Below are 16,486 nucleotides of genomic sequence, written 5' to 3'. Positions count from 1 at the left end.
GTAATTCACTTAAGCTAAGCTATTTTTTCCAGTTAGAAATCCCAAAAAGGGAGATTTAAAATTTATTTTGTGGAAAAGGTTAAGGTAAGTTCAGATGGACTTTGGATATGACCTTGAATAAAGTTCACTTTATTTACGTTTAAAATCCACTTTTAATTTTCTGAGGACTTCTGCTTCTGGCAAGGATGAAGTCGGTGGTTTTGAATCTACTCTTTTGAGGGTAATGGCTATACCACTGGATAAAATAGATGATGCAGTGGTTTTCAGGCACTGCACAACAAGTAATGTGGGACTATGATCTTGAGATGAATGAGACTTTACCTTTAAGGTGCTTTTCCAATGTAGAGCAAGGACCTGGAACCTAGCCAGAGTACAGCAGTCTTGCTTACATGACAAGGCAGGTATTGGAGATCAGCACAGAAACATGCAGAGCAAGTAAGAGAAAGCTACATAGAGAGGAACAAGGTGTTGATGTGGTACTGTCTCAAGATATTGCCTATGGCCTGGGCTGCCACACTTGCCTGGATTGAGACTCTGGGAAGCCTCTCCTAGAAAAGCTGCTGCAGGATGGAGAGCTGAAGAGACTCAGGTCATATAGAGTGAAGAGGCCTACTCGAGAAGCCCTAAGGCAATTAGTACCATAAGGGTCATGCCAAGGAGTAAGTCATCATACCCTAGAGTAAGGGTCACATGCTAGAACTAAGGAATGAAGCAAAGTAGACCCACTGTATAAAGCATAAAGCCATGCATGATAGGACCCAGAGATTCTGCTGTTAGTTTAACTGGCTGCTGGAATAAATGCCAATGTCCTTGAAAGGAAAACAGCATAATCCAGACTCCACATCATCCATGATGTCTAGAATAAAATAAAAAATTGTTAGATATTCACAGAACCAAGCAAAAAAGTGATTAGTAATTTAGAGGAAATTTAGTCAATAGAAACAGACCTCAAGATGATCAAGCTTTTGGAATTAACAGAAAAAAACTGTCTTATAAATATGTTGAGAGGTTTAAAAGAAGACACAGAAATGATGAATGGAGATGGCAACTCAGTAGAGGAAATCAAATAAAAGAACTAGACAGAAATTCTTCCATTAAAATACAACGATAGAAATGAAAATGTCTTCTAATGGGCTGTAATAGGTATACCATGCCAATCACAAGCATCAGAAAGCTGGTGTGCTTTATGAATATGAGACAGAAAGGAAATCAAAAATGGTATTTTCACAAACGGGAAATATTTTAATAATGATAAAAGTTCAGTTCATTAGAAATTCCCCAAAATCCTAACATGCATTTGACTATTAACAGAATTTCCAAGTATATTAAGCAAAACCAACAGGACTAGAGGGAAAATAGATTCACAATTACAGTTTTTAACAACTCCCAGATATCCATGGGAAAATTAGACAAAAAGCAAATCAGTAAGGATCCAAAAGATTTAAACCACACTGTGAATCAAATTGACATAACTGATATTTATAAAACATACTCAGAAACTGCAGATTATAGGTTCCACACAATCCTATCAAAAATCTTAAATTGTTTCTTTTGTTACAAGTTAAGAAACTGATTCTAAAATGTATATGGAACTTAAAGGGCCCAAAATATCCAAAGCAATTTTGGCAAAGAAAAGCAAAGTTGGGGGGAACTCATAAGATCTGATTTCAAGATTTATTATAAACCTGCAGTAACCGTGACAGTGTGTTATGACCAAGGATAGACATATAGATTTAAGGTAACATTATAGAATGCATCAGCAGACCCAAACACAGTTGATCCATTAATTTTTGACAGGTATCAAGGCAATTCAGTGGAGTCAAGAGAGTCTTGATAGATGGTTCTGAAACTCTGGATAGACATAGAAAAATATGACTTTTGACCCTGATTTCACTTCACTTACAAAAACGAATTTGAAATAGATCATAGACATAAACATAGAAGCTAAAGTCATAAGTTTCTTTAAGAAAACATGGGGGAAATATTATTACAACCTTGAAACAGGTAAGCACATCATGCCAAGGCATTTACCATTAAAAAAAGATAAATTATATTTCATCAAAATTAGAATCTTTTGTTCACCAAAAGACAAATTTTAAAAATGTAAAAGCAAGATGCAAACTACAGAAAATATTTGCATTACACCTTCCTGACAAGGGCCTTGTGTCTAGAATATTTTAGGAACTAATGTAAACCACTAGTTTAAAAACAAATGGCTCAATTAAAAATGAGCAAAGAACTGGAAGAGACACTCAAACAAGAACCTATACAAATGACAGTCAAGCATATGAAAAATATTTTCAACCATTATTATTTATCAGGGAAATGTAAATTAAAGTCACAATTAAATATTATTTCTTACTCTTTAGAATAACTAATGTTAAAGACTGATAATCAAAATGTTCAGATATTGTTGGGAAAAGATACAATGGTACAAACACTTTGAAGCAGTGTTTGGCAATTTCTCAGAAATGTAAACATATATTTACCCTATTACCCAGGATTCCACTCCTAGGTATTTACACACACGCACACACACACACACACACACACAAATGTCAAAACAAAAACTTGTGTTTGGATTTTATGGGAGCTTTATACTTAATACCCCCAAATGGAAAACAACCCAAATGTCCATCAATACAAGAATGATTAAGGAATTTGTAGTATTACTCACCAAAGAGAATGAATGAATTACTTATATGTGTGATAACATGGATGAATTTCAATATTATATTGAGAGAAAGAAAATAGATATGATCTTTTAAAAGAAAACATAGGGATTCTTACTGTATAACATATTTCAAGAACTTCTACTGTGATATAATCAGAATGGTGCGGGAGGAGAAGAGTTGACTGGAAAGTGGCAATTAGGAACCTTCTGAGGTGGTGGAAGTGTTAAGTAAGTTGCTGGTTAAATGGGTGTATAGATTTGCCCAAACTCATTGAATTGTATAAACACAATCTTTTCATTTCACTGTGTGTAAATCTCTTCTCAATCAAAAGTATTTTAAAATATTCAGATGTAGAGTCCCTTTCAATGCTCTCAAAATCTGAATTCTTTTGATGTTTCACATTTAATGAAAATCATTTTTGTGTTGCAGAGTTAACTGCAAATTAGTATTCCTAGAGCCTTATTTTGATAACTATAGGCATTATATTGTCAGCAGTCTTAGTCAGTTCCACATTTTGTCTTTTTATTAAAAGGAATGTTAGTGCAGAGACCATTTCTTCCATCTTGTTAAGCATTATGTCTATTGTCTCCAATGACCAACTGATGGTTAATAAATTTCTCATGGACTCCTGAAAACCAGCTAATTAGACTAATTCTTTTCTTCTGCTCTGAGGATTTCTGACTATAGGCAACAAACACACTTAACCCCCATGACAGATTCAGCTACTTGGTTTACTAGGCCAGTTGTTTGACAGAATAGTCTTGGGCACAAACCTGCTTACGGAAGAGACCTGGGGTGTCTGAATGGCTCTGCAGACTGTAGGAGTTGGAGAGCTGATGGTGGAGCTCCAACCAGCACTGCTGAAGTCACAACACATGGAAACCTTTCTCATTAAACAGCTGTCTAAAACCAACACTCCAAAATGCTTTTGTTCACTGCAATTTAAAATAAACTAATAATATTTATGATTAACACTGTTCAACTTGGTTATAGATGGAAAGTACTTAATGTCAAGTCATGAATTATAATAGCGTCTATAGATGTAGCCGGTATTCACTCACTATGTGCAAGATATTTGATAGATTCTATTAGGAATACCAAAATGAGCATGGTGCAGTTTTTGTGACCATCAGGGAGTTTACAATTTATGAGGAACATAGGAGGCTTCATGGGAAAAATTGTATTTGAACAAAGTCAGTAATTCTTAATTTTTAAATACTTTTCTCCTGATTATAATGCTAACTCAGACTGTGGAAATTTTTAACAATAAAGGCAAGTACAAAGACATATTAAAAACAGCTGCAATCTTATCTGCGTGCTTCTTCAGTTCAATATTTTAGATCATTTTCTTTTGATTTTATGTTGGTTGTTTAGATGTTAAGCATGTGTTTATATACATATATGTAAATGTAGGTGTGTGTGTCATCCAGATATAGTGTGAGTTCACATTTTCTTTTATGCTGAGCACATATCCAAGTTGAATACAGGAAGCCCGGGCATTTTATGAGTTCTCATGACAAATATCACAGGAATGACAAAATTTTTTTTTTTAGAAAGCATGCTTTTTCTACTCACATCTCATGTCCTGTCACTGTCATTTCACCTAAATTTTCTGTCCTCTCTCAAGTTATCTTTTGCTTTCTTGCCACCATCTGCTCTTATGTGACTATTTTTTTTTTTTTTTTTTTTTTTTTTTTTTTTTAGTCTTCTAAATACATTTGCATCAATCCTGATCACAAACCCATTTTTCAGTCCCTTGAAGTGGTTGTGTGGATGGGACTGTTCCATAAAACAAAATGTTAGTCAAGGGTCATGTATAACAAGAAAATTACACAAAAAGAAAATTTAAATTGGGTCCCTGGTTTGGTCCACAAATCAAAGTTCTTTCACAGGATCCCTTACTGGAAAATTCTCCAGGACCTGGATTAACCCAGGGTTACTATTTTAAACCATATATATGTCATCATATTTTCTAACTAATTATTGAAGTCATACAGCATGTCTTTTCTAATGATTGAAGTTAGATTTTAAAATATCTTATATATTTCATCTTTGATTTAACTGTGTTTCAGGAGATTCCCTTACTTTAAAAAATAATATAATTTTATAAGCTGCAAATATTGACAACTTTTCTTCCATCTTCTTTGCACAGTATGTCACAGCATTTCTGTTTGTCCTATAATGGTCCCAAAAGCCATTTTAGGTGATGCATGGACAAATATTTTATTTTAGAAATTTTGTATTTTGTATGCTTTCAAAAAATATACAGTAAAAAACACTTGAAAGATTTTTTACTTCTTTGGGAATACTTTAAAAATTAATGTAGTGACATAAAGAGAAATCATATAACAGGCATCACAAAAGCATCAAAAATTATGAAAGTGACATGTAAAAATTCTTGTGCATGAAAAACTGAAATGCCTCCATCCCTGCTCATTGGGAACGCCTTCTTCCACTTTTCCTTTTTGAGACCTGTGACCACATGGCCTAGAAAGTCATGTGGATATATTCTTCTCAGGGAAATGGGAGTTCCAGAAGGGGTATCAGAGAAAAGTTTGCCAGGGTGAGGTGGGCCAACAGGCATTGGTGTTGTCTGGCTCACAAAAGTATGTTTGTGAAACTCTGGGGAGCTGTCAATTTTCTGGTTGTTGTAACCTCTGTGACTGGGACTTAGGGGAGACAGTGGTGGCTTTCTGTCTTTTTCCACTTTTTTTTGGTGCTGTCCTTGCTGTGCTAGTTAAAAGGATAGGCTGTGCCCAGGCATGGTGGCTCACGTCTGTAATCCCAGCACTTTGGGAGGCCAAGGTGGGCAGATCACCTGCGGTCGGGAGTTCGAGACCAGCCTGACTAACATGGAGAAACCCTGTCTCTACTAAAAATACAAAATTAGCAAGGCATGGTGGCATATGCCTGTAATCCCAGCTACTCGGGAGGCTGAGGCAGGAGAATCACTTGAACCGTGGAGGTGGAGGTTGCAGTGAGCCAAGATCACACCATTGCCTTTCAGCCTAGGCAACGAGAGTGAAACTCCGTCTCAAAAATTAAATAAATAAATAAATAAATAAAGTAAATGTGGACTGTGTGGTGCTTAGTTTCAGGAAGTACAGCTCATTCAAGTCCAGCAGTAATCAAGGTAGAACAACAGGAAGAAAGGGATAAAACGTGTATGTGGTGTAAATAAGATGCAAAAATAAACTCTGAAAACTGGATAATCTCACCTATGTAATTGCCTAAATGCAAGTGAACAATAATTCCTGGGTAACTGTGGTTCAGATTTCCTCAAGGGCATCTGAGTTCAGTGGTTCAAACATTCATCTTTGAGTAAGTTGGTGGGGGAAATTGATCTCTTAGTTTTTAAATTCTCTTTAGTGTTGGTTCAGGGATATACTAGAATGGCTCTAGTTTCATCTCAAATATATTGCTATTTTTAGAAACTAAAGGAGTATTATCCTGGGACTCTTCAATACTCATCATAAAACCAATCCTTTAATCCTACTCCTGGTGTATCCCACGCTTCACAAACGCTAATGTCCCCCAAATGTAGGTTTCACTAGAAAAGAAAATGTCACTGTAAAATGGAGAATGTATGTGTTCTAAAGTATTGATCTGAAGTTGTCAGCTATAAAATCTTGGCAAAATAATGCTTCTATTGGGTTGTATATTTCACGATGAAGAAAAGTTGAGAGAATACGTAAATGTATACCGTGCTCACCTACAGAAATAGCATCTGCTCTTTGGGGGAAATTCTAGCTTTGTTGTATCTCATTGTCAGGAGCTGTGGTCTTCTTTTAAGGTGTCCTTGGAATGATAGCTGAAGAGGCTGAACCAAAAGTCACCTGTGGCTAGAGCAGATTATGTGGAGCAGCTCATTAGAGAGTCCCCGAACCCTGCCCTGGGTTTCACTATGTGCTCCGATTTGTTTTCTCCTCCCAGTGGGGCTCCGAGTTAGACTTCAGGTTTTCCTCAGAGTGACTCTCAGAGCTGTCTGTGTGAGCATAGCTGTTATTGGTCCCACTGCCATTCGATGTCACCACGTGAATTTAGGATGAAGCCTGATGCCCAAGGGCCTTCAAACTCCACTCTGTCCAATCCCTTTTTCCTTGAACTTGGCAGATTAGGGTGACCCAGTCATATGAAAATATCTGAACCAGACAGCTTGAAAGCAATGGCAGTTTTTCTTCACTTAAGAATTTACATAATTTGTCAACTCAGTTTTCTATACTTGAATATTGGGGGAAAAAAGGAAATGCTGAATTTGAATGCAACTATTCTAGACAATTGAGTCTGTGTATTATGTATGTGGGCATATTTATTTATGATGCACCTTCTTCCATTTACTGAACTTGCAGTGGCTTACATATTTTTATGTGCAAGATATTTATTTATATCTGCATCCTAAATGGTTAGTCGAGTACTTCGTATATTGTAGGTACTCAATAAATGTTTGTTAAATCAAAGTGACTTTAAAATAGAGTAAAGATGGTTTAAAGGAAGGAAGTGATCATTCCAGATATCTGAATACAGCAGAATATTATCATTAGGCCATTCATTTGACTGTAAGCTTCTTAAATTCAGGACACTAACCCCTTTGTAATAAATTGTGCAGGATTTAGTTTCTCACAAAACAGTGCATAAAAACCTTACCTTGAAAGTAAAGGAATACAAAATTTATCTTAGCAGACTACACATAAAGAAGTGGTGAAATATAGTGGTAAGCATCCTTGACTATTTTGTATTTATATAAAAGAAGATACAGTAATTTTTTAAAATGAACAGTACTCATATGCCCACTCTCAAAGCTAGAAGGCACAATATTGAACCGTAATTTAATGAAAGAATTCTCTGTGGAAGAGAGATAATGTCTAGGAATCCTCTGTTTATAGTGTAATTTAATACAGTAGGACTTGAATAATTTAAATGAATAGGTTCCTATTAAACAATCACTTTCAAATAGTATTCTTGGCCAGTTTCCAGAACCAATCAGTTTGTGATTCCTTAACAAATGTCTGTACCACGGCAAGTCACTGTTACTGATTAAATAAGGAACCTGTACTTTCATGTACTGACATGAAGAGGCAAAGGTGACCTTCAGTGGCGGGTGGCTTGGGAGCCTGACTTGTGTTCTTTGCCTGGACAGAAGCCAGTTCATTTCAGCATAAGATTGAGCTGCAGGGGAGTCTTTGGGGAGCAAATGGAAATGAGTTAATGGCATTTGTCTGTACTTTGAATATAGATACTTGGAAGTATGTTTGTCTTATTGTTTTGTTTCATTTTGGAAAATGTATTTTGGACTATTTCTATACTCTTTGCAGATCTTTGGGGAAAACATCTTATATGAAAGGCTGAAAGGGTAGCTTCAGTGTATTTCAACTGGCACATGGAAATCCCTGGATTATTCCCTCATACTATTATCTGCATAGCTCAGACAACGGGACATTCCTTTATACCCATGCCCTGATTTTTGCAGACCAAATCAGGGCATGGATATAAAGGAATACCCCCTTGTCTGAGCCACACAGATTATAGTAGGCCTTCGGCTCATACGAGGTTGTGATAACATGTTAGATTAGTCTCTGGTTCTGATTTTTAGAAGGTTTAAGTTATAGTGTCCAGCAAAAATGCATCAGGGAAGCTGACAGGTGCGTAAGGCAAACAACCTAATGCCATTAGACTCAGTGTGATTTCATGCAATAATATGGAGTTTGGGTTACGCTGACCTCACATCCTGATTTGAATCCTGATTCACCGAGCAGCAGTGTGAACTAGGGCAACACAACAATCTCTGAGCTTCAGTTTTGTAGCTTTGTGGTCTATTAAAATGGAAATAAATATTAACACATATCTTTGAGGCTTATTTGTATACACATAGTATGTTAGTTTATATTTCACAGCTTTTTGGGGGAATTCTTGAATTCTTGTGTATAAAATAAGATGGCTTTATTTAACAACAGAAAATCCTGGTTGTTGGATTCTATTAGCACCTCTCTTTGGTTAGAAAACCTACTAAATACAAAATAAAATTTATCTTAGGTGTTTTTTTATGTTCATTTATCAAAATTGAATCTATTAAAGTTTTAACCCATTAAAATCATTTGGTGAGTCTCACAGCCTACAGATAAAGTACACATTCTTAGCATGGTCCTTCCACATTCTGATTCTAACCTGGCTATTCTTTGTGTCTTCTGGTCATCCCCCTCTACTGTGATCTCCCTGCAGACTCCTTTTGGGAAGCACAGGCGTCTCATGCCTTCTGGTTGTGCTCTAATCATATTGACTTGCTCAGCCTCTGCTTAACCTGTATGTTCTAGCACTTCCTAGTGTCCACGTCTTTTCTCACCTAATGACCTCTTTCTCTTCTTTCTACCTTCACCTGGCAATAGCCTATGAAGGCTTTTATTCTCAGTTTATATAGCTCCTCTTCAATAAGACCTCCTAACCCTCCTAGTAAAATAAGCCTCTCCACTTGCCTTGTGCTTCTACAGTGCCTTTGGTAGAATCACATTCTGCCTTTGGGTCTATATACCTGTTCTGCATGCTGGACTGTGGGCTTCATTAGAACAGTATTTTCATCAGCGTTTATCTTATATAACCTAGTTCCTTTCTGAGAGTAGGCACTCAAAAATATGTATTGAGATGAATTGATTTGAAAAACTTTGATGGAAAGTATTTTTCCCTCATATTCAGCATTTCTTATTTAACTACAAAAAAAGATTATAATACATAAAATTATAAACATTGAACACCCTGCTCCATAGAGGTTTGCTAACAGATGTGTTCTTTCTACTCTTAAATACTCCCATGTTTTGAGACAGAGCCTTCCTCTATCACCCAGGCAGGTGTGCAGTGACAAGATCATGGTTCACTTTCAGACTCAACCTCCCAGACTTTAGCTATTTTCCCACCTTAGCCTGGGGACCACAAGCACGTGCCATCAAGCCTGGTAAATTTTTGTAACTTATTTTAATTTTTTTTGGTAGAGATGGGGTCTCCCTATGTTTCCCAGGCTGGTCTCCAACTGGTGGGCTTTAGCAAATCTCCCACCTCAGCCTCCCAATGTGCTGGGAATACAAGTGTGAGTCACTGCACCTGGCCTCCTGTCAAAATTGAGTCAAAGTAATTACCTACATAGTTCAAATTCTAGAGAGGACTCAACACTTCTTTCCTTCCCAAAAACATACAAACACACGCCTCTAAGGTCCTTTTGCTATTCTGGGACATGTTCCAGTGTTTGTGTCATGTTTTTGGGGTAACCTTTTACGTGGATACTTGAATCATTTTTTCTTCTGGAAATCAATGTGGCACCTGTCCCTCAGACTTTGGAGGGTATAACAAATCAAGGAGTACTTTGAAAGGAGGCACAACCTTAAATAGAATAGTTTATTTCTTTGGATTTGTTTTGATGTACCTCATCTCATTACCAAAGTGTAGGTCATTGCAGACCAAATCAGCATGTGGATATGAGGGAATATGCCCTTGTCTGAGACATGAAGATTATAGTAGACCTCTGGTTCATAGGAGGTTATGCCAGTGTAAGTGCTAGATTAGTTTCTGACTCTAATTTTTGTAAGGTTTCAGCTCTAGTGTCCAGCAAAAATGCATCAGTGAAGCTGACAGGTGTGTCAGGCAAACATACTAATGATATTAGACTCAGCGTGATTTCATGCAATAACATGGAGTTTGGGTTACTCCGACCTCACATTTGTGGTTTGAATCCTGATTCACCGAGCAGCAGCGTGAACTAGAGCAACACAACAATCTCTGAGCTTCAGTTTTGTAGTCTATAAAAAAAAGATATATATTAACACATATTTTTTGAGGCTTATTTATATATATGTAGTATAGTGGTTTCCATTTCACAACTTTTTGGGGGGAATTCTTGAATTCTTGCATATAAAATAAGATCGCTTTATCTAACAAAAAGAAAATCCTGTTTGTTGGATTCTGTTAGTTCCCCTCTTCGATTAGAAAATCTGCTAAACATAAAATAACATTTCTCATAAAGTGTTTTTTTATGTTCACTTGTCAACATTTAATTAATTATATTTGTTTGTTTGTATATTCAACAATGTTTATTGAGAAGCTACTTTAGACCAGCAAATTCTATGTGCTGTGGATTCAGCAATGAACAAGACAGACAAATCTGTGCCGCCATAAAATTACATTTCTAGTAGCCTCACACTTTAGTGTAAATGTTCTGCTTTAGCCAAGACCAACTTTCACATCAGCAAATAAAGCTAGTCCATATTTTTGTTTGACTTGTAAGACTGCGTTGAATTATTTCAAAAATCACTACTGGCTTTGACTAGAGCAAATGCACCCTTAGTATTTGCTGTGATCTGTGTAATTCCACGTGGACCTAAAACTTTTTGTTTGAAGAAGAGAAGAGTTGTTAGGGAGACACAAGGATACACCAGGACTCCTTCATAGAGAAATTAAAGAAGTGGATGCTAGAATGTTTGCTGCTATTTCCTGCTGGGATGTAGTTAAAGGTGAGGAAGGGTGAAAAGTAGGAGAAAGCTGAATAACTTTCTGAGGCAGTCATGAGAACCAGACTGCTGGAAAAAGCTTGACTAACTAAATTGAATGTGTCAGTGTGGACTCCCTGTGATCATTTCATCATGACCTACCACTAATTTGTGTGGGAGTTGAATGTGATAGGAACCTAAGATGCTATGCCAATAAACAGTTATAAGAAATTCTGTGTGCCTTATGTTTGAAAATCTTTGAACATACCATCTCGTATTCAGGGTTGGTTGTAGCATATTAACTGTAATTTTTTAAAAAGAGATTTTACAGTTGCTGTAATTAACATCTTCAACAGAGGAAGAAAAGACAGGATGTATTTCAAGTGATTGAAACCTTGAATTTTCACAGTGTAGTGTGAAAGACACTATGTTAGGATTGTAAATTTAGCAGATCTGCATTGAGAGGAAAAAAATAAATATGCTTCTTTGGTGTTCATCTACATGGCCACAGCTCCAGGATTCCTATCTCTAGCCAGACTTTCTGCTGTGTTCCAGATCCCTGCAGCCAGTTTCTTCTGCTTCACTGGCCTCCCTAATGTAAGAATTCCAATATGTAGCCCTTGGTCTCTTCCCTCTCATGCTTCTCAGTAGCTTTTCCTATTTTTCGACTTCTGGTACTTGTCTCCACCCATTTGCTCATTATAGAGACCCCAAACCCTCGCATTCTTTCTCATTGTTCTTTCCTGGGCTATGATCAAGTCGTTCAGGTTCTATCTCCAAATAGATCTGCAATACATTTGCTTTCCTCTGCCACCATGTTTTTCTAGATCACTGTAATCACCTGCTAAATAGACTGCTCGGCCTTCTTTTATTCTTCACATGGCAGCCATAGGGATCTTTCCAAGAATACCTCTGATCTGATTCTGGCATGCCCCAGTATCAACCCTACCAAAAAATTCCCACCACAATTAAGATGGTAAGCCCCAGTCCACAGCAGAGACTCTTCTGGTCTCCACCTCCCTCCCTGGCATGACCACCCTTTGTCCACTGCACTGCACTGCAGCCACACTGGCTTTTTTTTCTGTGCTCCTAAGTCCCATGTTCTTTCTATCCAGAGCTTTCCCAAGTGCTACTCATCCTCGGTAAGCCACGTGTGTATTACCTTTCTTGTCTTCTCTTCGGGATCAGTGTAAAGTAAGGGCACTTTTCAAAACGAATCTTTCCAACCTGAATCTGTTCCTCCAGCTATAGATCTTGTTTTTGTTTTTGTGGCATTTATCATATGTTTTCCCCAAGACAATCCAAGATCCCTATCACTTGACAGTTTCCTATCACAATACAGTAGGTACTTCACAAATGTTTGCTGCATGAATAAATGAAGGAATGAAAAGTTTAGAGAGGAGAAGATAAAGTTTCCCCTGTAAGTCTAAGACATAGCTTTTTCATGTTAAATAAACCCATGCTTCTCATAGAGCTAACCAACTCAATGTTAGTACAATGTTGTGTACTTGTAAATAGAAAAAAGATTGCTGTTCTATCATTTTTTGCACTTTTATAAAAATTGATTTAAAATTATGGCTAAACATTGTGCAAAGAAGAGAAAAACCTCCTCTCCCCCATGCCAATTTATTATCCTCCCTGTTTCAGTGGAGCAGTGGATTTGCTGTGATAGGTGCTCAGATGAAGGCACTGTCATGGGTCTGTTTCACAGTAAAGGAAGCCACAGTGGCTTGGTTGTGTGGCCCATGTCAGAAATTTGACTTTGATGATTGGATTGGAAATGCTTCCTCCCTGTTCACACAGATTGAACTCCCAGGGCGACCAAGAGGTCTATAATCTTGCTATAAATAAGTGCTCCTCGGATTGAGAACTCAGGATTGAAAGCACAATGGTTAGCTCAAATGAATTTTATTTTATCATTACCTTTTTTTAACATAAAGTCAAGATTTATATTCAAACTAGTTTTAGAGAAATACACATTTGATTGTAAATTTAGGACTTGATGTTGACTCAAAAAAAAAGGAATATCTCTCTGTGTATTACCCCAAATTTTTCTGCTTCCTCCTTTTATGGCAATGTTCATATATAGTCTACTAAAAGAGGTATTTATTTTAGTTGCACTTAGAAATATAGGACAATTTTAACAATATGTGAACACAGAAATGCTTTATTTTTATTGCTTTTGCTGCCTTTTCTTTTCTTAGAGAAAAAGAACACAGTATTTTGTTACCATTTTCCTGGCATAGTTTTAGTTTAAAAATTGTCTTTTAAAAATTGATATGCTGCCTTAAATTGTAGGGTGGATCAGTAAATTTTAAATGAGAAATTTGGAGAATAGTAGTGTTGTATTTACAATCATGATCAGAACAAGAATCGTTTCTGTTTCATTGGTAAAACTTGAATGGCTGAAGGATTTTCACATCCTGTAGTAGCTGTAACAGATCGATACTGTTAACTGGATGCAACATTCCTATCCTTAGCTGCATACCGGTTTGTATGCATGGTGGTGGTGGTTGGTGTGCCTGTGACTCAGTGGGGGTCGGAAACCCTTCTAAGAGGTGGCCACACGATAACAATGAAAGAATATGTTCACAATCATCTGAAACCTAATCATATTTTTTAATTCAAAGTAGAAAAGAACCTCTTTGGAACAGATGTATAAACAATATTAAATTAAACGAGAAGCAACAATGAGATTATAATCCTGCTATTATTTCACCTAACTTTATCTGGGTAACATAATTAGATAAAGGTAGATCTAGATCATAATAAGTTTATCTACTCAAATGGAAAAACAGAGACTTCTGTGAAAAGTTTAATTTCTAATATAAAAAGTGGAAATCACAGTCAATTTCAACCTTTTATTATCACCTTTAAAATATTTTTTTCTAACAATTAAAAAACAAGTCAAAGTCTATGAGATAAAAATATTTCAGAAAGGATAAGTAAAAAGAGCTTTAAAAGTATCTTATTTGGCCCAAATAATTCCTTATTATAATTGTTAGAGTTTATCTTACATTTTCCCATTTGATGTCAAGTGAAAAAATGGAAAAACATAATTTTCATATAAATTATTCAAAAGGTTTGGAGAAGTCACAGTCAGCTGCAGCAAACATTTTCTTTTGTGGAGCAGTGAGTGTGTGATGGGGTTGGGAGCACACTGAGTGTTTTAGCTCCACTGAGTTATTTACATGTTCTTAAATGTGTGCCTTTCTTTTCTCCTTAACCCAACTTCGAAGCTCCTTTAATGTAGATATCATTACGAAGTACAAATTAGAGTGAAAAACACAGTGCAGGATAAGAAAACAAAATATACATTATAATAGTAGTAAACTTGGCAGAAATTGTATAGAACTATAAACAGAAGACTATCAAATATTCTAAAGAATAAAGACTTTGGTACGTGAAGAGACTGGGCATTGCTCTATTTTGGATACATTAAATGTAGTAAAAGTATGAAATTCTTGCAATCGAATTCATAAGTTTAAGAAAATTAAATCAAATTCAAAGATGAAATTCTATAAATTCAAAGAAATCATTCTAATATTCACTTGAAGTAAATATTAATTTTTATCATAATATTAAAATGTTATTTAAGGGAAACTCTCTATAGCTAGTGTTAAAAGAAAAACCTTAGAAAAGTTAAATTGTCCAGAGTTTAATGGAGCAAAGAAATATTTGCCAATTGGACAGCCCCCAAAACAGAGTAGTTCAGAGAGACTCTAGCATTGCCTCATGATCGAAGATTTATGAATAGAAGAAGGAAAATGACCTATAGAAAATGGAAGTAAGATACAAAACAGCTTACTTGGCATTTGTCTCATTTGAACACTGTTTGAACAGTTGGGCACCTGTGATTGGCCCAAACCCGGTGATTGGCATAAGAATAGATTACAGCCCATTATATATTGTTAGGTTACAATTCACTATGTATGAAGAAACCTTCTGAACTTAAAATATGTAAGGAGGCAGCTTTAGACTAAACTTAATTTAACAGTAGCATTGATATTTTAAGAAACGAATTAATTTTCAAAACAGTGTTTGTAGGTTTGGTGCACAAATAGGTTTCTAAAATAGAACTGGTTTCCCAGAAATATTTTCTTATATAATTATAAATATAATTAGTTTTTCCAATTTGAATCAGCCTTTTAAGGAGGCATATACAAAAGCAGTAAATAGAAATATGGCTGTTATCGTGCTCCTAACCAAAGTTGAAAAAATCCAGGGATGCCAATAGAAACTTAAACTTTCTATGTCATCTCAGAAAGCCTTACTCCATGCTCTCTTACCACCTGTACCATTTGGAAATTCTTCGTTTTCGGCGATGGCCACCACAGACTTTCCTAAAAAAAGACTGAATGCCACTATTTCATTAATCTGAGTGTTCTCACTTCCCTAATTACTCTACAAGGCTTCCAAGATGAATAAAAACATGTTCATCTAGAACTGCCTCCTTCCATGCTCAGAATTCTCAGATGAAGCTATTCATGGAGGCGTGACTTGGCAGTGTTTTCTATTTCAGGTTCGCCAAATGGGTAAACCAGGGCATTCATGTGGGTTACCTATTCATTAGGAAGAAAGCACTTCTGTATACTTCCTCATTAATCTCTTCTACTTCCCTAAACCACATGAATAAAAGACATTCTTTCTTCTTACCTCAGCTGGGTTCCACACTTCTTTTGCAGTCTTTTTCATCAAAGGGAGCTCTACAGGTCAATATTTCAAAGACTAGACATCATTTCTAGCTCCTGTAGAGAAAAATAATTAAAGTTTATTACACAGAGGCTCTTTTCCCCTTAGCTTCTTTTTGAAAGTTGTATCGATAACAAAGACAGTATAAACATTATTTTAAAATATCATTTTAGTTAAGCTTATACTTTGTTGTAGTCACAGACTAGCCCAAGTAAGTGACCATGAGGGATGTCAATATACTTTTTGGACTCTTGATAGTGAATTCTGGCTTTTGTTGCAGTGCCAGGACGTAGAAGGTGCTCAGTGGATATTCACTGCATATAGATAAAAATCCTTTCCCCTACATTGTTTCAGAGGTGAAAAGGCTGATAATGGATCTCCAGAGAAAATGTTACAGTTTATTTTCTTCTTAGTAAACAAATGCATAAGGGAAAAATAGAATGACAGGGTTTAATCTGATCATAACAAAGTCTTATTCAGGGCATCTTTGCTCAAAGATTCACAGTTTGTTTGCTCATGCTCCCTGGGATTTCTTTACAGTGGTAACATTATATAGAAGTTTGGGCTGTTAACTCCTCCCAGGTCATGTCGCCTAGGAAGGCAGTGGCCTCTTGATACATTCACATTGCAAATCACTTGAGCTGAATACCTGAG

The 16,486-nt window shown here is 36.2% G+C and overlaps 1 protein-coding gene across 3 annotated transcripts in view; it reads left to right on the top strand.

Annotated features, from left to right (window-relative positions):
- NKAIN3 (sodium/potassium transporting ATPase interacting 3) overlaps positions 1-16,486 on the top strand; it is a 1,223,038-nt gene that overhangs the window by 502,893 nt on the left and 703,659 nt on the right. The gene's annotated exons all lie outside the window — the stretch shown is intronic.

This window comes from Macaca thibetana, chromosome 8 (genome assembly GCF_024542745.1).
Source record: "Macaca thibetana thibetana isolate TM-01 chromosome 8, ASM2454274v1, whole genome shotgun sequence".
In the NCBI taxonomy this organism is placed as follows: Eukaryota; Metazoa; Chordata; class Mammalia; order Primates; family Cercopithecidae; genus Macaca; species Macaca thibetana.
The sequence above is the reverse complement of the archived record's forward strand: the minus strand, read 5'-3'. Positions and strand labels throughout refer to the sequence as shown.